This window comes from Vicia villosa, linkage group LG2, assembly GCF_029867415.1.
Source record: "Vicia villosa cultivar HV-30 ecotype Madison, WI linkage group LG2, Vvil1.0, whole genome shotgun sequence".
Taxonomy (NCBI): Eukaryota; Viridiplantae; Streptophyta; class Magnoliopsida; order Fabales; family Fabaceae; genus Vicia; species Vicia villosa.
The window spans coordinates 206,185,928-206,191,938 of NC_081181.1; the positions used below are offsets into that span (position 1 = coordinate 206,185,928).

Genomic DNA, 6,011 nt, shown 5'->3' on the forward strand with positions numbered 1-6,011 from the left:
AATCAAATTTTATTTATGTATTTTAATTCAAAGTATAAAACATAACATAATGATGATAAAAAAATATTCATATTTATTTAAATAGGCCGGCCTGATAGGCTTAAAAAGCTTCTTTTATGGCATGAGGCCTAACCTTTTTATTTAAATAGGTTTATAAAAAAGTCAACGCCTTTTCTATTTAAAAATAAGGCTTAATTGCAACTTTGGTCCCCATATTTTATCTTTTTTTGAGTTTTGATCCCTCCATTTTAAAAACCACATTTTTGGTCCTTTTTTAAAATTTTATTTTAGATTTTAGTCCCCCAGCACATTTAAGACCAATTTTTAGTGACATGTCACTTGTTTTAATGATGTGGCAAATCCAACCTGAACAATTTTATTTTAACATTATATTAATTCATTTAAAGTGTGTTTTTTCCTTAAATATAATATTAACTTATTAATTTATTAAAAACACATTTTTTTTATTAAAAGAAAGGCGTCCACTTATTAAAAGAAAGACATCCATTCTTTATTGGAAAAAAAAAACTAAAGTGGATAGAAAACAAAAACAGAAGAAAAATAAAAAACACAACAATTTTTGTTTTTCATATTTCTTCTTCATTGATCCTTCTTCACTAAACATCATTTCAAAACCTTCACCCTCAAACTTTATTCATCATAAACAACACAAACACACATAAATAGGAAAACTGAAATGTGAAATTCCTTCTCCCTCATTACCATTCCTTCATCATCAAAACTCCACCTTTTTCTTCTTCATTAGCATTTAGTAATTATAAAAAATGTAGCTATTTTATTATCAACACAATATCACCAATAACAAAACCAAAACAAAACCTTTTCCCTCATCCATTATTTAAATCAACAACTTACACAACCATGAGAAGCATCAACAACAAACCCATAACCAAAAATTTAACCTAAACAAAAGAGAAGATGAATAAGAGAGAAATTGAAGAATTGGACATACCCACCACCTCCTCGTAGACATGAAACAACCGACAAATTCCGAAAAATACGTCGATCAAGCATTAATTTTGTCTTTCAAATTCGAATACCAAATCAGGAAAAAGAGAATAGAACGATAAGATGAGAAGAAGAAGAGGATAGAACAACAAGATTAGGTTACAAATCTGGAGATTATAAGAAGATGAAAGAAAAAGTTAGGTTTCTTTGTTTTGGGGAAAAACACTTTTCTGGAAACAAGAAGAGTAGGTTTTAGAAAAGAGTTTAGAATGATTATCACCACGTATGAATTACTTTAAAAAAAATGTATGAATTACTTTAAAATAAAAAACTAAATTATTTACTAAATTAATGAAATACTTTGAAGCACACTTTTATTTAGAATGAATCCATATTTACTAAATTATTTTAAGTTTATTATTATTATTATTATATTATTAATAATAATTTTAATTGAATTAATTAATATTAAAAATTTAATAAATAGTGAGTTGGAAAAATTAGTTATAATTTTACATTGACACATCATCAGAACAAGCGCCACATCATCAAAAATTATTTTAAAATTGATCAGGGGACTGAAATTCAAAACAAAACTTAAAAAAGGGACTAAAATCATGGTTTTTAAAATGGGAGGATTAAAACTCAAAAAAACGTAAAATAGGGGGACCAAAGTTGCAATTAAGCCAAAAAATAATGTGTGGCCTGACCTTAACCTATATAGGCTAGCCTGTAGGCCCCTGTTATCAGCCTGGCCTATTTCCACCCCTAATCTTGAATTCCGGACTCACTACTAAAAATACACAATTTACTTGCGGAATTTCTGCAGAAAATATTCCGCAGGTTTACCTGCGAATTTTCCTGGAACTTTATTAAATAATATTAAAAAAAATCTGACAAAGATTAAAATTAAAAAAAGTATAAGAGTTGAAATTTTTTTGATTAGAATTATAGACCAATATTGAGAATCGTTAAAATTAAAAAAGGTATAAAAAGTTGAAATTTTTTATGAGAATTATAGACCAGTTTTGAGAATAAAACCCCAATTTTGACACATATTGCACCAATTATCTACCACTAAGTCACCACATTCCATTGTTATTTTATAGAAACAAAAATTATTTATACTTATTAATATTATATTAGTATCTTAAACTAATTGTTCTTATTCTACACCGTAGTAGTAATTGCAGCTCATGACTCACTTCAAACAAAATTGAAACCCTAAACCCTCTTCACTGTTACGGAGCCGCTCCACCCATTGCGACACCAAATCGATCAAAGGGAAACCATTTTTTACTCTCCAATTCAAGAGATTCCTTTTCATTCGGGAAGGAGATAGTGACATTGAAGGCGGCGGAGATGACGGCTTTCGTTCTCCGATTGGCCGTAAGTATCGTTCCGTGTTGGCTAACGATCATGCTCTACTTGAGATGTCTTCCATATATCCACTATCTTCTTCTTCCTCAACATTTCCAGATCAACCTCATAATCTCAGGTATTTGTGCTCTTCAATCTACACGATTCCAGCATTCTTTTCACAACCCTAATTTCACCATGCAATTTCAATCTTATGATATGGTCTTCCATCGGATTCCGATTCTGTTTTCATTTACGTTCTGCTTTGTATCCCTATTCAGGAGCTTCGGAAGCAGGTTTTCTTTTATCACGTTACGTTCTGCAATTGTGTTGCGGCTCTGTGCTGTGTTGCAATTGTATTGGATCAACTATTCGTTCCTGTTTGGTATTAGACATGGAACTGAGTTGGATCATTGAGAAGTATTCCTTCTCACAACTGGCCATGCAGTGATTGCAGTTCTAGGTTTCTTGGTAAATTGCAGCTTGAGATGAATCTTACTGATAAAAGCTATAAAACAGCCATTGAACTTGTTCCTCTGAGCTTATTTGTTGTAAGATTCATAGTTTGGAATATAATTAGCTCATTATTTCTGATGGACTGAACTTACCTAACTTATCATTTATTTTTCATTTGTAGCTTGTCATTTAGATCACCTTTTGCCCTTTCAATGTTTGCAAAATAAGTTTGGAATATATTTTCCGTGGTTTGTTTTTAGTTGTGGGGTTTCTGTGTTGCAGATTGAGAATTACAATAACCCGTTTCTTGATGTTATGTCCAAATATGATGATGGGAGGGACCTATCTGATTATGACTTCAACAAAGATGAACTAGGCCCCCCACATGATGATGTCGACGAAAGAAAACTTGCATATAGGTATCAAGTTATAGCTCAAAAATACTTGCAGGTAAAACTTCTGGAGCACTATCGGTATAGCTAATGACAAAGTTTGGGTGACAAGGAATTTTACTTGTTGAATTATTGAGTATTTATTAAACGTCTGTGTTTTCTTGATGGACTGGTTTGGTAAATACTTAGTTACATTCTCTTATAATCTATGAAGCACGGGTACTAGAAACTAGAAACACGACACACTGACGGCTACACAATTGTGATTATGTTCTATTTCCAATACTTAGTTTCTGTGTTTCAAATTTTAAGGAACATGAGGATCCTTAAACTACAAGGATGGGAAATGCAGTTTCTATCTAAAATAATCGAGCTCAGGGACGCAAAACAAGGAACAGCGCGCTCTTTACCAATATGATGATATCTATTTATTTGATGATCCTTTTAGTGGTGTGGATGCTCATACAGGATCTCACCTTTTTAAGGTAACTCATTTTTTGTGTTGTTTATTACGTGCGATATAAAAAGCTGGCTATTTTTTAAGTGAAATTTTCTGTTTTTAATGTGTGACTGGAATGCTTGCTGGGCGTTTTAATTTTGAAAACAGTTGTTTATGTTTACTCATCAAGTGGAGTTCTTACCTACTGTCGATCTTATATTATCATTTATTTAAAGGAAGGATTTTCTTTTAACCTTTTTTTGGCCGTTGTCGTATTATAGGTCAAGAAAGATGGAAAAATAACTCTAAGTGGAAAGTATGCTGACATACTTAACATTGGATGGCACTAGAAAACCTGTTGTTGATTTAAGTATTGTTGGATATGTTGTTTCATTTAGTTCATAATTCATACATTGGTGTCCTAATGTTATTCTACTTCTTTAACTATTTGCTTACCGAGTTATGGTTGATGGTTATGTGGACAGCAGGTTGCAGGTTGCATATATAGTTGTAGCTTTTCTACTTCTGTTTTCTTTAGAAATTTTGAGCTTTTATGTGACCACAAAAGTAACGAAATAGCAAGAAATACTACTCGGCCATTGATTGAATGGTTTTCATATCCTCAGGCTTGTCTCTAAAAATGGAGAAATTTGAATGATTTTCTATAAGTTAAAAATAGTTTATAAACATCTCATATAATGGAGGATATCTTTTTTTGTTGTGTCGGTGTAATTTTTTACACTCTTAGCATAGCACAATGAAACCCTCAAATCTCGGAACCATTTCCAAGACTTTGGTTTCATTATCAAAGAAACCCTCAAGTCTTTCAAGTGACTCTCAAGAGGTTGATATTTTGAGAAGTCAAGTCCATGCTTTAAATGGATCGTTGTACTTTTTTTCCTTTTGACTTGGTTGTAATTTAGATTGTTTTATCATTTTAATTTGGTTGACAAATGATTAGTAGGAGCTTTGTTTATTGAGTCATTTTTAGTAACGTGACTATGTAAGTACTTGTTACTTACATTGTAGTAGATTTTATAGTAACTTATTGTTCAATGAATTTGTCTTATTTAAATTCAAATCATTTTAATTTATAATTTTATTTTTATATTATGGTTATTTTAATATATAATTTATAATGTTCTAAAAATTTATCAAACTTTTTTTTAATTTGAGATAGAAATTACCTGCGGATTTACCTGCTGATTGTTTCCTACGGAGTTAACTGCGGAACTTCCTGCCAAAAATATTACCCACGAAGGTTTTATAACGTGTTTTTTGCAGAAATTTTACTAAAATCCGCAGGAAAACAGAGTATTTCTAGTAGTGGTTCAACTTATTAAGAAATGGAGACATCTTCTCTATTCATCATAAAAAGTTAGGTAGTATATCTTGAACCAATCACAAGATTCCATTTAATTTTAACACATTTAATTAATTATAAATAATATAATTATTTAATGTTTCTAAGACATTTTACATCGAAGGTAACTTTATCCAACTTTTTAAATTGGATAGATAAGAATTCATCTTAAGAAATTATTAAGAAAACTAGAGTTGCATTTTCTAACTTCTCTAATTAACTCCAATCATGTAACTTTGCTTTGCTAACAAAATAATATATCTATTTTTGGTATGATTATTCTAATATTTTATATGGTTGAAGTTTTAAGCATGTTACATGTTCATGAAACGTGGTTCATATTAAAATTGGAGTACTTTATTTTAGATAACACATTTTTATGATAAGGGACGTGCAACTTGATGGAAGTAAAAGGAAAAGAACCACATCATCTTACATTTCTATTTGTTGGCTTGCTTGTTCAAATAATTTTTAATGATTTATTTTAAGTTATCCAATTCCGTTTGGGTTCTTAATCTAATTGCAAAATTTGAAAGAACCAGTAGACAACAACTTCTGAGGCAATAACCTTTAATAATAAAATTGCACACACCAGACATGCAGTCTTTTTATTACTTAAATAAATAATATAATAATAAAAAAACAGTTGCGTAGATGATCTATTGTGTATTTTTATAATTCTGGATCTCTATCCTAAGAACATGTGTGATATGTAGACAACTAAATTTTTTCAAATATAAAATACTACAAAGTCGTATATCTAGCCTAAAAATTCATATATATTTCTTGACATAAAAAAAAAGTAAGATTTGCTTTTAGCTAAGGATGTGTTTGGATTGGCGGTGGATAGAATTGATTCTGAGAGAATTGAGTTTGGTAAAATTGATTTTAATATAATTGAGTTTACAAGAATTGATTTATGTTTGGATACAATGATATAGAAGTGATTGATATTAATTAATGTTGTTTGGATAGTTTTAACAAAATTGATTTTGAATTGTATAATTACCAAAATGGTAATAAATTCTAGTAC

General features: G+C 30.1%; 1 long non-coding RNA gene across 2 annotated transcripts; it reads left to right on the forward strand.

Moving 5' to 3' along the window:
• Nucleotides 1-2,043: 2,043 nt before the first annotated feature.
• Nucleotides 2,044-5,096, forward strand: LOC131653696 (uncharacterized). 2 transcript variants are annotated; one of them, XR_009299131.1, is made up of 5 exons: nt 2,047-2,467; nt 2,610-2,879; nt 3,067-3,234; nt 3,489-3,661; nt 3,897-5,096. It is a non-coding gene; the product is annotated as an uncharacterized LOC131653696 (long non-coding RNA). The 2 variants fall into 2 exon arrangements; XR_009299130.1 differs by having other exon boundaries at nt 2,044-2,467; nt 2,610-3,234.
• Nucleotides 5,097-6,011: the final 915 nt, after the last annotated feature.